Here is a 20532-nt window from a genome sequence, read left to right on the forward strand (position 1 = left end):
CAAATTGCTCCAGACTTAGAACATGCAGCATAGCAATTTGTTTTGGACCTGGATTTTGCCACCAAAGAAGCCGTTCTGGACCTCTTCAAATCAGCTCGGCACTTAGAACAATCCACTCTTGCATCGGGGTCAGCTGGACGGGCATCGGAACTCCTCTGTTCCATCTTCTCCTCTGAATCGTCCACTCCAACCAGCATAGTTCCAACTCCAAGTGCGTCGATTTTGCAGCACTCGAGCAGGGCACATCTCACGAATCCACTTTGCCTTCGCTCGCCTCTTCATTTTTGTGGTGATAGTACACCACAATTTACTTCAGAAAAGTATTACTAATAATGGTCTTAATCAAATCCCTTTGCTTTCGATCTACCGCAGACAGCCCACCTCTCCCAGAAGTTCCGGGAGTCTCCCGCATATTAATAGCAGCTCCCTGATGCCCGCAAATTACATACAATATCCTGGAAATGAGAGGGAGAGCGGGAGCGGGAGCGAGAACCGGAGTGGGAACGAGATCAAGAGCGGGAGTGGGAGTGGGAGCGAGATTGAGAGCGGGAGCGGGAGCGAGATTGAGAGCGGGAGCGGGAGCAAGAGCGAGCATCCTGATTGGTCTCTCTTTGTGCTAAGTAGACCTATCAGTTTTCTCTGTGGGCGGGCTTTACAGTCGACCTCTTTCTCTCCATCAGTTCAGTTTCATGTCCTGCACCGCCATGGCAAAGTATTTCAAAAAAAGAAAATATAAAACACACTTCACCCCAGACTACACTAAAGTGTACCCCTGCCGAATAGGAGTCAAAAATAACGACAGTGTTGCTCGCTGCACTGTTTGCAACAGTGACTTTTCTATTGCCCATGGTGGACAGGACTGTAAAAGACATGTTGAGGTGAGTTTAACAGGTGTCATCATTCATTAGCATAGCTAACGTTATTTAAACTAGCTGGCTAGCTGCTAAGCAGCTACTCTATTGATGTCCTACGTGATGAGGCTAAACTCCCTGTAGACGTGCTTAAAGTTGTAATAGAATTAAAAAATGACTCCATGATAATATATAAGTACATACTGTATTTTAATGTCACATTTTCTGCCACTTTACAGATTACAGATTAGACAAAATCACTAAACAGAGTATTACATAAGACAATATAATAAGGATACACCTTATGCTTTTGTTTCTTTTAGGGACCACAACATATTAGGGAGGCTAATCGCAGGGAAGGCTGCTCAAGTATTTCACAGTTCTTTTCAGCACAGCCACATCACAGTACAAGGAAAGTTTGCAAAAGAATTAGAAAAGCTATTTGCATTAGCATTGAGATTGCCAACAAAATACTCAACAAAGAATATATATGTTTGTGTGTGTGTGTAAATAGTTTCAATATGTGTCAAATAAATTGTTGTGTTCTTTCATAATCAAATGTCCCGTATACATGCGCCCTTGGAGGTCGACCGGGGGTGGGGGAGGGCGCGTGGGTGGATATGGGGTTGCGGGGGGCAGGGGTGCTACCTCCCTGAAATGGTGGTGCTATCTCCCTGAAATGGGTTTTTGCAGGGTGGGATGTCTGCTACCAGTAAGCTATCACTTGTCTTCGGTAGCAGCATTGTAAGCTGGAAGTTAAACCTAATTGCAGAGTTGCCCATCTTTACTTTCTTAATGCTGCCAAGATAGGCATTGCTTTTGGAGCTAAGTTTCACCAGTGGCGATTTGTGGCCTGTTATTTAGAGAAAGGATCGACTGATTAAAAACTGATGGAATTTCTTAATTCTAAACAGGATTTCATATGCTTTCTCTCAATTTTTGCACATTTGATCTCATTCTTTCTGAGAATGCAGAAGCAGAAGCAGTTGTTTTTCCTTTCCCATGATCCATCCCGAGGTTTATCACTGCACCTGCACCATTACTTGATTCGGTACCTGCCAGCATCAACTTAATGAACAAGAAGAGCATCATCTGCTACTATTTTCTTGCATTCATCAATTTGACTTTACACTTTTTGATTTTGTATTTTTTAACAAGTAAAGCAATGGTATGACCACAGTCAAAAGGTATGGACAGTATGATATGTAATAATGCATTATTCAGTTCCTTAAGATAGTTATAGCCAGGGTGGAGGGGGGGTGGGGGTTGAGGTTGTGGTGATAAGCTCTCACTGCCTATTAAATGCTCCCAGTGGCATGAGTCTCAAATAGCCTCTGGCAACCAAGTCCAATTCCTGGCCTTCATGTGTGGTTTAGGCACTAAGCCCAGTGGAACCCTTTCTACTGACAGGAAAAGTGACAAAGGCAGGTTATTGGCACCTTAAAACCAGTTGCTTCAGGCAGATAGAGCTGTCAGTCATAGTTGGCAACTCATCTGGGAGAAGGAAAACTCTGATCTCAAACCTCCATTGCCTTGTAGCTATACCCACTCATGGAGTAAAGCCCAAAGAAAAATTCAGAGCTGGAATCCCTAAGACAGTCCTATGTTGAGTTCAATACTGAATGGCATCTCCTGCTATGGCACTGGTGCCAAACTGTATTGGTCTCTGCAGTTTCTTTGGATTCATCAGCTGCGTGGAGAGGGGGAGACTGCTGCATGGGCAACAGCCCACTCCCTGTATTATACTTCCCAGGCTTGCATACCGGCTTGTGTATCACATAGAGAGCTAGGATGCAACATCCATGGTCAACCCTGACCTACAGAGGAGCTCCCTGCATCATCCTATTGAACAACTGCAGCCCTGCTACAAGCTCAGGTTTGGTCCATGAGTAATGGCCTACCTGCATTCCTTTATATGTTGTGGATTATTAGCATCGACTTTCAAATCATGCTAGACTGCTTCTCATTGAAAAGATTGAAATTTGAATTTTGTTTGTCAACTTCTTGTCTGAGAGTAAAAGCCACATAATGCATCCACTTGTCAATCTTGCCGTGCTCCTGACACTAGCTTGTCCTCAGTAAATACTGTGTCAAACTCATCTTGTTGGTGCCTGCAGGAATCCACGTGACAGGTTGATGATGCCAACTTAAATGCATCTCCCATCAAAACCAAGTTTTACCACTTCACTGGAAATGCCTGAACCTGAATTCAAGGTGAATGTTAAAATATCAACCGCACATGATAGTTAAACAACTTCACAATGAAGTGAGAATTATCACAGTAGACCACCATTTATATCAATGCACTTCAAAATGGCATCCTATTCAGAAATCTCTAGTGTCTGTCCTGTTGATTTGCAAGGTGTTCGCAATCAGTTTGCAGGTCATCAACTCCCAAACAATGTGTCGGGCTGAGGTCTGAGTAAGGACAGGGGACTAGGATGGGAAGTCAAGCCAAGCATTCCAGATAAAATTGAAGTGGTTCCATTCCATAGGGTGTCCTTGAGTTGTCTGTATAAAATGACTATTGCTAAGTAGCTGATCAATGAGGAGGTACAGGAGCCTGAAGACACACACTCAACATTTCAGCAACAGCTTTTTCCCCTTTATCATCAGATTTCTGAATGGACAATGAGCCCATGAACACTATCTCATTATTTGTTGCTGGCTTTTTGTACTACTTATTTAATTTAGTGTTCTTTTTTACGTATACTTTTACTGTAATTTATAATTTTTATTACAGTGTATTGCAATGTACTGTTGCTGCAAAACAACAGATTTCACGGCATATGCCAGTGATATTAAACCTGATTCTGGTCAGTCAGGATAAGGCAAGACCTGAGACCCAAAAGATCTTTGCCACTATGATCCAGTAATTTTGGCTTGTAAGCTGCTCTAACTTTGAACCCCGCAAGTATTCCATACTAATGCCATCTAATGCTATGATATTAAAACCAGAGTACGTAAATAAAAATATACAAAAGGCTTTTTTTTATTTTATAAGGTGTTGTAAGGTTGCTCAATTTCCATCCTTCTGATTTTTGAGCTTCTGGTGCTCTGGTTATATGTAAGGTCTAATGTGATTATAGCCTTACAGCATCAAGGTCATCAAGACCTGCCATATTATTTAAATAAAGAATCTTCAGGTACAGAATTAATCAATAAAAGGACTCCCATAAGAGCCCCAGCACACAAACTCTTCTATCAGGTGAGCTGAATGACCTTTTCTTTTTGTTATTTATTATCTGTCTGTCTATCACCCATCAACCTGCTTGTCTACTTACATTCCCAACAGCCACCAGACATGGTATACAGCACAGCAATAATCCTTGTGCGCTCAGGCAGCTCATTTCACTCTAAGCTGAAGCGTTTTAGCAACACTAAATGTTCTGTCAGGGAACGAAGCACATGGAATAGTTATGAATCTCCTGGTATGCATTTCAACTTGCTCCTAAGCCTCACAGTCTAATTACCAAGGAAGATTTGCCTGTTCTGTTTTGAAATAGTAGGAAAAGGGCTTCAAAGAAGTACCAACTCCTTTTATTTGCATTTTTAAAGAATCTAGTGATTTCAGAGTTATTTATTCCCTTCTCAGTATATAGCACAAGTGGTATGTGGTTTGTTCACTCAGATTCTGGCGAACAAACTCCTACTCCTTGGTCTAAATACACCCCTGTACATCTGCATGTTGGACATCCTAACCAACAGACCTTACAGTCAGGATGCACGACCGCTCCACTCTCCCCATCTTCCTCAACACAAGTGCCCCCAGGGCTGTGTGCTGAGCCCATTGGTGTACACTCTGCTCACACATGACTACGTGGTCAAACGCCCAACCAATCACATTGTCAAGTTCAACAATGGCACAACAGTGGTGGGGCTCATCACCAATAACAATAAGATGGCCTACAAAGAGGAGGTAGAAGAGCTTGAGGCCTGGTGCCAGACAAATAACCTTTTCTTTAATGTCTTCAAGACAAAGGAGATGGTTATCAGCTTCAAAAGAACTCACACCATCCAAATCCCTCTTTACATCAACGACGCAGCTGTGGAAACTGCAAGCAGTTTCAAACTCCTGGGAGTGTACATCTCACACAACCTCTCATGGTCCCAGAACACATCCTACACTGTGAAGAAAGCTCACCAATGTCTCTACTTTCTGAGGAGGCTGAAAAGAGCTAGACTTTGCACGTCAATACTCACCTCATTCCACAGATGCCCGGTAGAGAGCATCCTAACATGCTGCATCACTGCATGGTATGGAAACTGCACTGCAGCGAACAGGAGACTCTACAACGGGTCATCAAAACTCTCCAATGTATCACTGGAACCAGCCAACCCACCAACAAGGACATCGATACAGAAGGGTGCCAGAAAAGGGTCAGTAAAATCATAAAGGATCCCACCCACCCTGCTCATGGACTCTCTATCCCACTCCCATCAGGGAGGAGGCTATGTAGCATCCACACCAGGACCACTAGACTCAAAAACATTTACTTTCCCCAAACAATCAAGCAATAAGACTGATAAACACCTTCACCCACTAACTCACCCCTCCCCCCATCTCCACTCCACCTCTACTTTATTACCTTATGTACAGGTACCCCTGTGCCTAGTGTCACTTCATGGATGTACAATAAATCTGTATATAAGCCATCTTATGTATTTATATTGATTGTGTGTTTTCATTGTTGTGTTCTTTATCTTACTGCATTTTTTTAGCTGTATCGGATCGGGGTAACAATAATTTTGTTCTCTTTTACATTGTTAACTGGAAATAATATTAAGCAATCTCAAATCTTGAACCTATTAAGCTAGAGCTGGAGGTCTGGAGTGTTCATCCCAATCCAAATTCAAATCCTGCAGTGACTTCTTTGTCCCCCATACTTCAATCCCAAGTTCCACCACTTTCTGTCCAGATACCAGTAAACACACTTTCCACCTCTCAATTAATTTCTGTCCTGGTTGTACTGGTTGTCTCCCTTACCCAGCTTCAGTTTTTGTTTGGTGGTGAGCAACCTGTTGTTGTCTGTTGGTATGTGTACTTTGGCTGTCTGTTGAGGTGTGGTGATTATGGGTAAGCTTAAAAAAATATCTGGGCATAGCTAATGAATGTTCATGGTGTACTTGCCCATCAGCTCAAGTCAAGTCAAGTCAAGTCAAGTTTATTGTCATTTAACTACGTATGTACATGTATACTGTCAAACGAGACATGTTTCTCCGAACCCAGGTGTAAAGCACAGTGGTAAACATAACACACAATAACTTGTGAAAGTAAGGATAAAATATACAGATGAATTATGCATAAGTAGACAAACTAAAGTGCACAAATTAAATATTGTAAGGTATAGACAGATTAGCCAGTGACACTTCGAATGTGATGTGAAAAGAAGCTCAGAAACCGAATGGCCCAAGGGAAGAAACTGTTCCCCATCCTGACCATTCTTGTTTTTACGCATCGGAGTCTCCTGCCTGATGGTAGAAAGTCAAAGGTGAAACTGGATGGATAGGTGGGATACTTAATAATACTAAGGGTCCTGCATATGGAGCGCTCCTGATGAATGTCCCAGATGGATGGTAGGGAGATCCCAATGGTCCTCTCAGTGATTCTCATCGTCCTTTGTAGGGACTTTCAGTCTGATGTTCGGCTGCTCCCATACAAGGTGGAGATGCAACTTTTCAGGACTCTCTTAATGGTGCTCCTATAAAGTGCAGTTAAGATGGGATAGAGGGAACCTCATTTGCTTCAATCTCCTTAAGAAGTAGGGGTGCTGCTGTGCCTTCTTGTTCAGGGAGGTGACTTTAAGGGACCAGGTGAGGTCATCTGTGATGTGAACCCCCAGGAACTTGGAGCACTTAACTCCCTCTACGGAGGAGCCATGTATTCACAGAGGGGGATGGTTCATCTGCACCTTCCTGAAGTCCACAATGATACCCAGGAAGATATGGACCATACTTGTCTGTAGGAAAGAGAAATGGATCAAATTTGAAACCCAAGCAGAAGAATTTGACAGACCACAGATAATAAAGCATGCAAATTCCTTAATTATATGCCAAAAGGAATAAGACCAGTGTATTTTAGGTGACTTGGACAGGCAAGATTCCCCAGTGTGATCTATGGTCTGGTAGCAGATTGGCAGAAAGTACAGTAGTGCTAGAAAGTTTGTGAACCCTGTAGAATTTTCTCTATTTCTGCATAAATATGACCTAAGATGTGATCTGATCTTTGTGTACGTCCTAAAACTAGATAAATAGAATCCAATTAAATAAATAACACATAAACATTATACTTGTTCATTTACTTAGTGAGAAAAATGATCCAATATTACATATATTGTTGGACAAAGTATGTGAACCTTTGCTTTCAGTAACTGATCTGAGCCCTTGTTCAGCAATAACTTCAACCAAATGTTTCTGTTAACTGTTGATCAGTCCTACACATCAGCTTGGAGGAACTTTAGGCCATTCCTCCTTACAAAACTGCTTCAACTCTGAGATGTTGGTGGGCTTCCTTGTATGAACTGCTTGCTTCAGGTCCTTCCACAGCATTTCCATAGGATTAAGGTCAGGACTTTGACTCGGCCATTCCAAAACATGAATTTTCTTCTTTTTAAACCATTCTGTTATTGATTTACTCTTGTCGTTCAGATCATTGTCTTGTTGCATTATCCAACTTCAATTAAGCTTCAGGTGATGGACTGCTACCCTGACATTCTTTTGTAAAATGTGTTGATACAATTTTGAATTCATTGTTCCCTCAATGCTTGCAAACTGTCCAGGCCCTGAGGCAGCAAAGCAGCCCCAAACCATGATGCTCCTTCCACCATGCTTCACAGTTGGGATGAGGTTTTGGTGTTGGTGTGCAGTGCCCTTTTTCCTCCAAACATAGCAGTGTGCATTTCTGCCAAAAAGTTCAACTTTTGTCTCATCTGCTAACAGAACATTGTCCCAGAAGTGTGTAGAACATCCAGGTGGTCTATTGCAAACTTGAGACATGCAGCAATGTCTTTTTTGGAGAGCAGTGGATTCCTCCGTGGTGTCCTTCCATGAACACCATTCTTGTTCAGTGTTTTTCATATAGTGGACGCATAAACAGAGACTTTAGCAAGTTCTAGAGATTTCTGCAGGTTTTTTGTTGTTACCTTTGGGTTCTTTTACACCTCCTTCAGCATTGCACGTTGTCCTCTTGGTGTGATCTTCGCAGGATGCCCACTCCTAGGAAAAGTAGCAACAGTACAGAGTTTGTAGACAATTTCTCTTACTGTGGACTGATGAGTGGGCACGTGGCCAAGTGTTTAAGGCACTGGACTAGCGACCTGAAGGTCGTGTGTTCGAGCCCCAGCAGAGGCAATGTGTTGTGTCCTTGAGCAAGGCACTTAATCACACATTGCTCTGTGACGACACTGGTGCCAAGCTGTATGGGTCCTAATGCCCTTCCCTTGGACAACATTGGTGTTGTGGAGAGGGGAGACTTGCAGCATTGTCAACTGCTGGTCTTCCATACAACCTCGCCCAGGCCTGCGCCCTGGAGAGTGAAGACTTTCCAGGCGCAGATCCATGGTCTCGCAAGACTAACGGACTGATGAACACTCAGGTCTTTAGAAATGCTTTTGTAGCCTTTTCCAGCTTGAACCATTTGTACATTTCTTCTTCTAAGGTCCTCTGAAAGTTGTTTTGATCAAGGAATGGTGCACATAAACAGATCATTCTTGAGATGAGCAGGCTCTGTCAGTAACATGACTTGGTGTGTCGTTTTTTTTATATAAGGCAGGGCACCGCTATAACTCACATCTCCAATCTCACCCCATTGATTGGAACACCTGACTCCAAGTAGCTTTTGTAGAAGGCATAACCCCAGAGGTTCACATATGTTTTCCAACAATATATGTAATATTAGATAGAGAAAATTGTACAAGGTTCACAAACTTTTTAGCACCACTGTATATGACTAGAAATAAAGTGGCATAATTTTTTTTCCAATTTTGCCCAAATTAATTTTTTTTGCATGTGTTACGTACCCCGTAACTGGGTTGCCGAACCAGCAGAAATGGATCACTCTGTTGGAGTCTGGATTACTAGAACTAGGAAAGTTTTATTAAAGAAGCAAGCAACACAGTACTCTAATCAAAAGGATAATAAATGCAACGGTTCAGCAATGATAAACATACATGTACACAGAATTAAGATAACAGGATCAATCAAGCTCTGTCGTTGTCTAGGGGCAAATGACCAGTTTCAAAGTGACGCAAAGTTCAGTTCAATTTAGTTCAGTTCGCAGTAATCACTGCCGGTGGGCGATGGACAGTGGGGGGAAGGAGAGAGAGAGCAAAACGAATGAATATTCAAAATGGCTTCCACACAGACCTTCGCAGTCAGCTTTCGGGTGAGTCCTTTGTGATGTCATCTGAGGTCACCAACCGTGACCCCTCTGTTTCCAGATACGACTGTTTCTCTGCGCCGAACCTGGCACCCAGGCAAGAGTGGACACACACCAGGTTCCCGCCGATCGTGCCTTTCCACCCTAAGCGTCTAAGGCTTGATCCCGCGATCAGCCTTTCAAAACTTCTCACCGACTTGTGAGAGGCGCACCGCTTCCAGGGTCTCGTTACCTCGGGTGTCGTGTGTGTCCTGCCTTAGCGAACCTGTCTCTTTTTATCCCCCTGCTGGGGTATCGCCTGTCCATCACCTCAAACAGTTCAGGGTTCAAAGGGGGAGCCGCTCTTGACAGCTCTCCTTCCCCTTCATTACACATCTCCAATTGCTGCTCCATTGTTTTCCTTATCTCTCTCTCTCCTGAGGACAGGTGGCAGACCAACTGCTGATCACACAGGACAGCTAACATCTTATCTATATGTATTCTTGTCACACATGATACAACTACAGTCATTCCTAGTGGGTTTCTCATCACTTTCCCAGGTGCTTCCAACAGTGAGTCACCCTTGTACCCTGACATGACTTCCACATTTGGGGTCCACCAGATGATGTTATTCCCCATGCAATGTTTCTTCAGGAGTATTGCAGAGGAACTCATTATATGTTGCCCAGGAATGAAGTTTGTAGAGCTCTGGAGTCATGCAGTATATAGAGAGGGGGAAAAGCAGCTGAGGTTTCAGGCCAAGACCCTTCATCAGGATTTATGAGTTTACTCATCTCAGTACTAGACTGGGACACCTGTTTAAGGCTATACTGATCCTGACCTCTGAACAAAGCTAAAGGCAGTACATTTTCTGTGCCAAAAATGTGCAATGTCCATTCAGTTGTGCATTTGAAATTTGCTTGGGGGTCCGGTGACTTAAAAAATTGTTTGAGCCTAGTGCTGATCCTATTCAAAACACCAAACAGTAATGTATGGCCTTTACTATCATTCCAACAGCTTCAGTCATCTTGATTGACAAGCACATTTTCTGTAAATACAAGATGCATTCTCATATAACTTTACCTAATAGCAGATTTAGGTTAAATCTGAGCTGAAGCACAATCCACTTTCTGTTTTTTGTTTATGTTGACCTCTGGGTCTGCTGTAGTTGGTGAGCTTATTAAGTCTCTCTGGGAGTATTGCTGTTGTTGAATTGAAATCCCATTTATTTTAAGGAGTGACTCAGTTGTTCAAATCAAATTCAACTGGTCGAGCAGCTGATTCTGCACATCAGCTTTGTGTGTAAGTATTTTCATCAACTCTTTAACATTGTTCTTGAGCAACTCCTGAGATTAACTACAATTCTGGGTCTCTTCTGCAGCTGAAATGAAAGTAAGTTGGATATAGCCTAACCCAGTGTATCTGTAGGAAAGTGGCCTACTCTATGTCCATGATGCAATTGTTCTAATAATAAATTTACATGACTACTCTGTTAAGAAACTTAAGTTTCTTTGACCCCTGTATATTAAAAACTCAATTTTCTGGTGTATGAGTATCTCTGAACTCTATACAGTACCATACAGAGTTTAATATGGGAATAATCCATTGTGTGCTATATGTTAATTGCGGATACATTTAACATCTGCCATTTCTGCACATCTCTGCATTAGGGAGAGTACATTAACAATAAAGGGCCAGATTTACTCTTGGATGGTAATCTTTCTGTTGAACTCATAGACTTATTATATAAGATAGAAAATATACATGGTTTGAATCTGAAAGATGGCTTTTTATCTGAATAGAGATGAACAGCAAATCGATGAATGTTTTGTCTTTGGGTTGGGCCCCTAATTTCCTGATTCTCTGATACTTTATTTTACAGTGGAATTGGATCATATAACATACTGAAATATGGCACCACCTGATCCCATTTTGAGGCAACAAGTTGATTGTCAAAATTCAACAAGAGACCAAGACAATATTTTGTATCCTAGCCTGTCATAAAAAATCAGGATTATGTCCAGCTTTTGTTGCACTACAACAGCGGTCCCCAACCACCGGGCCGCGGACTGGTACTGGGCCGCAAATCATGTGCTACCGGGCCGCGAGGAAACGATATGAGTCAGCTGCATCTTTCCTCATTCCCTGTCACGCACTGTTGAACTTGAACATAGGGTTGCCAACTATCTCGTATTTGCCGGGACATCCCGTATATTGGGCTAAATTGGTTTGTCCCATACGGGACCGCCCTTGTCCCGTACTTCCCCTGAGGTAGAGCGTTCCTATGAAACTTTTCGTGCCGAAATGACGTAAAGTGAAGAAGCAGTTACCATTAATTTATATGGGAAAAATTTTTGGGCATTCCCAGACCCAAAAAATAACCTACCAAATCATACCAAATAACACATAAAAACTAAAATAACACTAACATATAGTAAAAGCAGGAATGATATGATCAATACACAGCCTATATAAAGTAGAAATAATGTACGTACGGTGTAGTCGGGAAGTTTAAGCCAAAACCGATTTGTGTAAAAAAAATTGGCACGTACGCGCCTGCACACGTCACATATGCACACATTACGCATGCGCACACAGGTGCCCGGGCAAGGCTTCATGGTCATGGTAGTCTTTCTCGGGGTAAACACAAGTGTCCCGTATTTGACTGCTACTTTTGTCCCTTATTTGGGAGTGAGGAAGTTGGCATCCCTAGCTGTGAAAGACATGTTGAGGTGAGTTTAACCCTCTTTGAACACCACCTCCAGTTGGCCGGTCCGCAAGAATATTGTCAATATTAAACCGGTCCGCGGTGCAAAAAAGGTTAGGGACCCCTGCAGTGCAGAGAGGAAGAAGGGCAGGGTAGATTTTAATAACTTATAGATGTTAATGTACATGTATTTTATCATGAAGCTGCTCGCCCTTTGGAAGAAAGAGACTGAAACGTAACCACTACAAACAGCACACACAAACCACTGCTCATTATTCAAACATATTAAATAAGGGAATAAATGGGCAGTTTTTGTTCTGCAATCTTCTCTATATCACTTTGAGAAACATTACTGAATTTTAGATGTCAAAACTCCAAGTGTAAGAGCATGTACTGTGCCTTAGTTACTCTTGTCACTTTCTTCCGCAACCATTCTAATGGCTACTAAAATCTCATTTGATAACTCTGTCCCAAATTTTGCCAGGTTATGTATGTGCGGTGTTAAGATTCTACTCTGAGCAGCATCATGATTGAAACCATAGGAACTAACTTTATGTGTGGTCTTTATAACAAGCAAAAAAGAGCATATTTTTCAGCTCATAATCTTGGACTTGATCTGATAGTTGATCCCAGAGGTGCCAGGAACGCACCTAGTGGATTTCGAAATACAGCTTGAGGGCAAACACCTAGGATCCATAACCAATGTCCTCAACGTAAGTGAGGGAAATTATGAAAGTATGGAGGTACACTTGTCTAGAGTGGACTAGTTGAATAGGCTTAGCGATAAGCCAATGGAGAAACAGTGACATATTTAAACAGTGAAGTCTCAGTGCTCAGCAGAAGTTTATCCCACATTGAAAGAGGGATCCCAATGAGAAGTGAACCATTCTTGGTTAACAAAGGTCAAAGAAAATATTAAATTAAAGATTAGATTATACATGTGGCAATATCTGGTCACAGACCATAATTTTACAAGAACCATCAGTAGAGGACATAAAGGTAATAAGGAAGGGGAACATTGATTATGAGAGTAAACTGGCAAGCAATAAAAAAACAGCAAGAGCTTCAATGAATACATAAAAAGAAAATAAGGTAGCTAGGGTAAGAATGATACTGTGGAATTAATGAGAGGAAACAAGAGAATGGCAGATAAATCAAATAGTTGCTTAGCATAGTTTTCACAATGGAGGACATTGCAAACTTCCCAAAGATTTCTAATAGACTAATTTCAAACAGTATGGAAGAACCTGCAGCAATCACTATCACTCAGAAAAAGGTATCAGAAAAACTAATGGAGCAGAAAACAGACAAATCACCAGGCCCTGTTGTCCTGAACCCAAGCATTTTAAAGGAAGCAGATGGACCCATTGGTTGACATCTATCAAAAACTCAGAGTTCCAGGGAAGTACCGGCAGAATGGAAAACTGTAAATATGACTTTCTTCCTTCCTGAATGATTTTTAGTTATGGCAGGATGATGGAGTCCATAATCAAGGAAGAAATATTTATTTAGAGAAACTTAATGTAATCAAACAAAGTCAACATAATTTTATGAAAGGTAAATCATATTTGACAAATTTGCTTGAGTTCCTTGAGGATATAAATGCAGAGTTAATGGAAGGGAATTTATAGATCGAATGTTTTAGGATTTTCAGAATCCGTATGAAGGTGCCACAGAAAAGATAAGATCTCATGGGGTTAAGGGAAGTATGTTAGTATGGTTGGAAGATATAGACATAGAAGACAATAATTAATTGATTCTTTTTCAGGCTGGAAGGATGTAACTAATGGAGTAACTGAAGAATCAGTTCTTGGCCCTCAAGTATTTGATAGAGTGTTGTGTATCCAAATTTGCTATGAAACAAAATTAGATTATGAAGAAGATATTTGGATTTTGTAGCTAGATATGGATAGGTTGAAAGAGTGGTCAAATGGAGTTTGATGTGGGAAAGTGTAATTGGATGTCCATGTACTACATGGAATGTAAAGGTAGATTGTCATCTAAATGGAGAAAGATTACAGATAACGTGTTGGCGCGTGGCCAAGTGGTTAAGGCGTCGGTCTAGTGATCTGAAGATTGCTAGTTTGAGCCTCAGCTGAGGCAGCGTGTTGTGTCCTTGAGCAAGGCACTTAGACACACATTGCTCTGCGACAACACCGGTGCCAAGCTATATCGGCCTTAGTGCCCTTCCCTTGGACAACGTTGGTGGCGTGGAGAGGGGAGACTTGCAGCATGGGCAACTGCCGGTCTTCCATACAACCTTGCCCAGGCCTGCGTCCTGGAAACCCTCCAAGTCGCAAATCCATGGTCTTACAAGACTAACGGATCCCTATTTTTAAACAGATAACAGAATTACAAAGAGGTTTATCTGTTTTTCTGCACAAGTCGTACAATGTTAGCAGGCAGTGTGGCATTTTGGATTTTGTAAACAATGAATGAATGTCTGTTAGGTCAATGACCCACTTAACTTTCTGATCTTGTAGCACGTGGGGTCTGTTAATGTCTGTAAGATGTTTGTTGATAGCTGGATTCTTTCTTCCGGCTTATTGCTTACATGTAAACATTAATGAGATTTGTAAGGCCAATAAATGTTGCGTGCTATGAGATAATGAGTGACCATTAAAATATCTACTTGATTTATGAAGGTATGTTGAGCACTGTGTTAATGGATACATGTGTTGTTTGATTGCAATAAACCAAGCTGTGTTAATGGATGGGAACGAAGAGTTTGTTAGTCTCATGGTTGTTCTGCACTTGTAGATATACTGCGCTGTTTTTTGAATTTTCTTTTGACTTTGCCCAGGCCAGGATTGCGACTGGTGCCTGGGGCCCAGGGGTGGTTTCACAAGTTGGAAATCAGAGTTCCCCCGACTGCAACAGTCATGTGAGCCTAGAAGTCTTTGTGACTTGCTATGTAGTATTTTGTGTGTTTTATTTGTGCTTTCTACTTTATGCTACTAAATTAGGCTCAAGTTACTTTGCTGTGCTTGTATGCTTATTACCACAGCACCTGGACACTTGAATTTTGGGTCTGATCAGCATATCCCATTACAGCCAGGTGCAGCAAATAGTATAGAAAGCAATTGGCACGTGGCTTTTAATACATTAGGATTAGAGTTTAGAAATGGAGAAAGATTGTTGCAATAGTACAGTGAGGAATACTGTGTACAGTTTAAGTCATCTTAGTTATCAAAGAATATACTAGCATTGGTGACAGTCCAAATGAATTTCACTATAGCTAATTCCTGGGATGAGAGGGTGGGGCTATATAATTAGAATAATTTGGCAGATGAATGCATGGCTGAGAATTGGTGCAGTGGGCAGGGTTTCAAATTTCTGGATTATTGGGATCTCTTCTAGGAAAGGTATGATCTGCACAAAAGGAACAGTTACACCTGAACCCAAGGGGGATGAACGTCATTACGGGCAGGTTTGCGAGAGCTGTGAGATAGGTTTAAACTAAATTGACAGTGGGATGGAAACCGGAGTGAGAGAGCTAAGAATAGGGCTGCTGATTTACAAGCAGAGGCAGTGTGTAGTGAGACTGTCAGGAAGGACAGGCAGATAATAAGGCAAAATTGCATTCAATGGGATGAGTTGCAGTGTAGGAAGGGGGCAAAATAGAAAAGGGTGTTGGATACACAAGTGAAGGTTTTATATTGGAATGCATGCAGTATGCGGAATAAAGTAGATGATCTTGTACTTTAGAGATTAGGAGGTATGACGTTGTGGGCATCACTAATTCGTGGCTGAAAGAAGATTACAGTTGAGAGCTTAATATCGACGGATACACATTGTATCAAAATGACAAGCAGGTAGGCAGAGAGGGCGGGGTGGTTGTGTTGGAAAAAGTTAAATCAAATCCTTAGAGGTGTCACAGGATCAGAAGATGTAGCATCCTTGTGGGTAGAGTTAAGAAACTGCAAGGGTAAAAAGACCCTGATGAAAGTTGCATACAGGCCTCTGAACAGTAAGTAGCCAGGATGTGGGTTACGTCTTACAACGGGAGATAGAAAAGGCTTATCAAAAGGGAAATGTTACGATAGTCATGGGGGATATCAATATACAGGTAGGTTGGGAAAATCAGATTGGTGCTGTATCCCGAGACAGTATTTATAGAATGCCTATGAGATGGCTTTTTAGAGCAGCTTGCGGTTGCACCCAGGATGGGGTCAGCTATTCTCAATTGGGTGTTGTATAAGAAAACAGTTTGATTAGGGAGCTTAAGGTAAAGGAACCGCCTAGGAGACCAAGATCATAATATGTTAGAGTTCACCCTGCAGTTTGAGATGGAAAATCTAAAGTCAGATATATCAGTATAGTGGAGTAAAGGAAATTACAGAGGCATAAGAGAGGAGCTGGTCAAAGTTTACTGGAAAGGGACACTAGCAGGGATGACAGCAGAGCAGCAAAGGCTGGAGTTTCTGGGAGCAAGTTGGAAGTCATAGGATAGATGCATCCCAAAGAAGAAGTATTCCAACCACAAACAAGAGAAAATCTGCAGGTGCTGGAAATCCAAGCAACACACACAAAATGCTGGAGGAAGTATTCTAAAGGCAGGATGATGCAACCGTGGCTGACAAGGGAAGTCAGAGCTAATATAAAAGCAAAAGAGAGGGCCTATATAAAAGAGCAAAAATTAGTAGGAAGCTCAAGATTGCGAAACTTTAAAAAAAAACAGGAAGCAACTAAAAAAGCCAGAACAAGCAAAAAGATGAAATTTGAAAGTAAACTAGTCAATAATATCAAAAAGGATACCAAACAGTTTTTTTTAGGTATATAAAGAGTAAAAGAGAGGCAAGAGTAGATATTCAACTGCTGGAAAATGATGCTGGAGAGACAGCAATGGGGATCAAGGAAATGGCAGATGAACTAAGTAAGTATTTTGCTTCAGTCTTCACTGTGGAAGACACTAGCAATATGCTGGAAGTTCGAGAGTGTCAAGAGCAGGAGTAAGTGCAGTTGCTTTTACGAGGGAGAAGATGCTTAGGAAGCTGAAAGGTCTGAAGTCAGATAAGTCAGCTGGACCAGATGGGCTACATTTAATGGTTCTAAAAGAGGTAGCTAAAGAGATGGTGGAGGCATTAGTGATGATCTTTCAAGAATCAATAGATTCTGGAATGGTTCCGGAAGACTGAAAAATTGGAAATGTCACTCCACTCTCCAAGAAAGGAGGGAGGTAGAAGAAACGATATTATAGGCCAGTTAGCCTGACCTCAGTGGTTGGGAAGATGTGGTTTTTGGAGGCACATGGTAAAGTAGGCCAAAATCAGCACGGTTTCCTTAAGGGAAAAGATTGCCTAACCAATCTGTTAGAATTCTTTGAGGAAATAACAAGTAGGATAGATAAATGAGAGTCAGTGGATGTTGTGTACTTGGATCTTCAGAAGGCCTTTGACAAGGTGCCTCATATGAAGCTGCTTAACGGCATGGTAGCATAGTGGTTAGCACAATGCTTTACAGTACCAGCAACCAGGGTTCAATTCCAGCCTTTCTCTGTAAAGAGTTTGTACATTCTCACCATGACCATGTGGGTTTCCTCTGGGTGCTCCGGATTCCTCCCACAGTCCAAAGACGTACAGGTTGGTAGGTTAATTGGTCATTGTAAATTGCCCTGTGATTAGGCTCAGATTAAATCGGAGGACTGCTGGGCAGTGTGACTCGAAGGGCAGGAAAGGCTTTTCTGCGCTGCACCTGAACAAATAAATAAATAAATAAGAGTCCATGGTATTGCAGGAAAGATATATCATGGATAGAGCACTGGCAGGAGGCAAAGAGTGGGAATAAAGGGAGCCTTTTCTGATTGGCTGCTGGTGACTAGTGGTGTTCCGCAAGGGTTGGTGTTGGGATCAATTCTTTGTATGTTGCATGTCAATGATTTGGATGATGGGATTTATGGCTTTGTGGCCAAGTTTGCGAACAATGCGAAGGTAGGTGTAGATGCAGTTAATATTCAGAAAGCAGGGAGGCTACAGAAGGACTTGGACAGATTAGGAGAATGGGCAAAGAAGTTGAAAGTTCAAAATACATTTATTATCAAACTATGTATACATTATACAACCTTGAGCTTCATCTCCTATCAGGCAGCCACGAAACAAAGAAACCCAGAAAAAAACAAAAAAAAGGACCGCCAAACACGCAGTGTACAGAGAGAGAAAAAACAAATCATGCAAACGATAAACAAAAGGAAATAATGTTCTCAACTGAAGTCCACAGAGAGCGCATCCACAGACTATTAGTTCAGCGCAGAGTAGAGCAGTGAGCTGAACTGGCTCGACCCACACATTGGGCCCCAACACCCTGACCTTTTCAATCTGGCCACGTGCCTAAATCGTCATCCAAGCATTGGGTTCAGCTGCTTCAATACACTCTGGGGTCCGGACTCCACCACCTTGGTTTGGCCTGTACCCAACCCCTCTAACTTGGCCCTGTACTTAAATTGTTGTCCAAATAGATTATAGTGTCAGGAAGTGTATGGTCATGGACTTTAGTAGAAGGAATAAAAGCATGGACTATTTTCTAAATGGAGAGTAAATTCAAAAATCCAAGTGTATAGAGATTCCAGGTTGAGTAAGTGATGAGGAAGATAAATGCAATGTTAGCATTTATTTCGAGAAGACTGGAATTTAAAAGCAAGGATGTAGTGTTGAGGCTTTATAAAGCATTGGTGAGGTCTCACTTAGAGTATTGTGAGCACTTTTGGGCCACTTATTTAAAAAAGGATGTGCTCACATTGGGGAGGATTCAGAAGAGGTTCACAAGAATGATTCTGGGAATGAAAGGCTTACTGTATTGTGTGAGGAGCAATTGATGGCTCTGAGTCTTTGCTCACCTTACTGGGCCTTTAAGGTGGAGGTTGGTAGGTTCTTGATTAGTGAGGATATGAAAGGTTACAGGGAGAATACAGGAAAATGGGATTGAGAGGGAAATGATAAAATAGTAGAGCAGACTTGAATCAGCCAAATGGCCTCGTTCTGCTCCTTATGGTCTATTGAATCTTATGGTCTTAAGGTCATTACAAATGAGTGAAGAAATTAGATCTTTGAAGGTTAGAAGAATAAGGGATGATCACACCTAAACGTGTAAGATCCTGAGAGGACATCACAGTGTGTATTCAGTATATTTCTGCTAGTGTGAGAATCTCAAATGAGGTGACATCCTTACAAGATTAACGGGATTTTTAAAAATTGCGGTGTATAGGAACTTCTCACAGAGAATGGTGAATTCTCTAGTCAAGAAGTTGTGGTGCTTAGACATTGGGAGTATTCAAAGTGGTTGTACCTCCCAGTCACTACCCAAATAACAGAAGTCATCTGCCACTCGTTTCCAACTAATCACCTGCAGCCTAAACTGAATGTTACGAGATGCTCCCAACCGCGCTTCCGGGATTTAAACGCTCTAACTCCCCAGAGTATGGATAGCTGGTGTGGCCCCTTTAAGGTTTTGGGATGGTCCCACTAATTGGTAATCATGTTTTGGGCCCCAAGAATCAAGTATTTAAGGAACATCTGAACTACGGTTCAGTGCTCAATCGTAAGCCTGCTAGTGATATCTAGAATTTGTTTTGTGCTCAGATCAAGTTTGATACCGTGTCTCGAACCTTGATTCGGATACACCAGTATTTGGGTCCAAACCATCCTCATCCAGGACTCTCGTCACAGTCCTTGTTCTCCCATCAAACCAGCCAGCCTCAACCAGATGCTCCAAGCCTTCACTTACCTTGTTGTCTGTCATGTTTACTATCTGTTCTCTCTTGTTTTGTGGTCTCTTGTGGCTTGTTATTTTGCAGTCTATTATTAGAGTTATTGTTTGTCGTGTTTGGGTCAAGCCTTCTCTACATTTCCTGACAACGGCAATAGATAAATTTTTGAAAGATCAGGAATTGAGGGCTATAGGGAAATGGCGCAGAAAAAGGAGTTAGGCGGCCTTAAACATACTGAATGACAAGACAGGTTTTAAGGGCCAAGTAGCCTATTCTTGCTTTATTTTCTTGTGTTCTTAAGGAACAATTGGTCTTTTGTGTCAGTCATACTTTTGTCACAGCTTTTTTCATTCACATCATCACCAAAATAACATTTCCCAAGTGGTTAATCTGGCCAAGAAATTAGAAACCATTTCATCTTCAGAGAATTTTGATTTTCATGTCATGCCTCTGTGCCTTTTATCTTTGTTTCTTAATTGTTTAAATCTATGCTCTGATATCATAAAGAGATCTTCACTTTATTAATTAATTAAATTTAATAAGGTTCTTCAAAGGAACATACAGCCACCATTATTTTACACAAGTTTCATACAAAGGATTTTTGAAGAACTTTTTACATAGTAATATGTACTTGTGCAGTTGAGAGTTCAAAAACAGGGCAAAATGTACCCTTTATGCCCATTATGTCTGAGTTAAAAGTACGGCTTCTAATTAAGCTATTTCAATAAAGATAAGTGGAACTCATTTTAAAAGGGTATAACTGACAGAAAACTAAACGGTAAAACAAATAAAACATAACATTACTAATATAACCTGTGTCACACTCCACACATTTCCTGAAGAACCTCATTAGTTGGAGGACACTGTCTCAAGAGGTCACTTTGCATCCCACTGATGTGAGGAAGAGCCAGTTGTA

The 20532-nt window shown here is 41.6% G+C and overlaps 1 protein-coding gene across 1 annotated transcript in view; it reads left to right on the forward strand.

Moving 5' to 3' along the window:
• The window catches only part of asic2 (acid-sensing (proton-gated) ion channel 2), a 610335-nt gene that overhangs the window by 259673 nt on the left and 330130 nt on the right, over nt 1–20532 (forward strand). The window lies entirely within an intron of this gene.

Source organism: Mobula birostris, chromosome X (assembly GCF_030028105.1).
Source record: "Mobula birostris isolate sMobBir1 chromosome X, sMobBir1.hap1, whole genome shotgun sequence".
Taxonomy (NCBI): Eukaryota; Metazoa; Chordata; class Chondrichthyes; order Myliobatiformes; family Myliobatidae; genus Mobula; species Mobula birostris.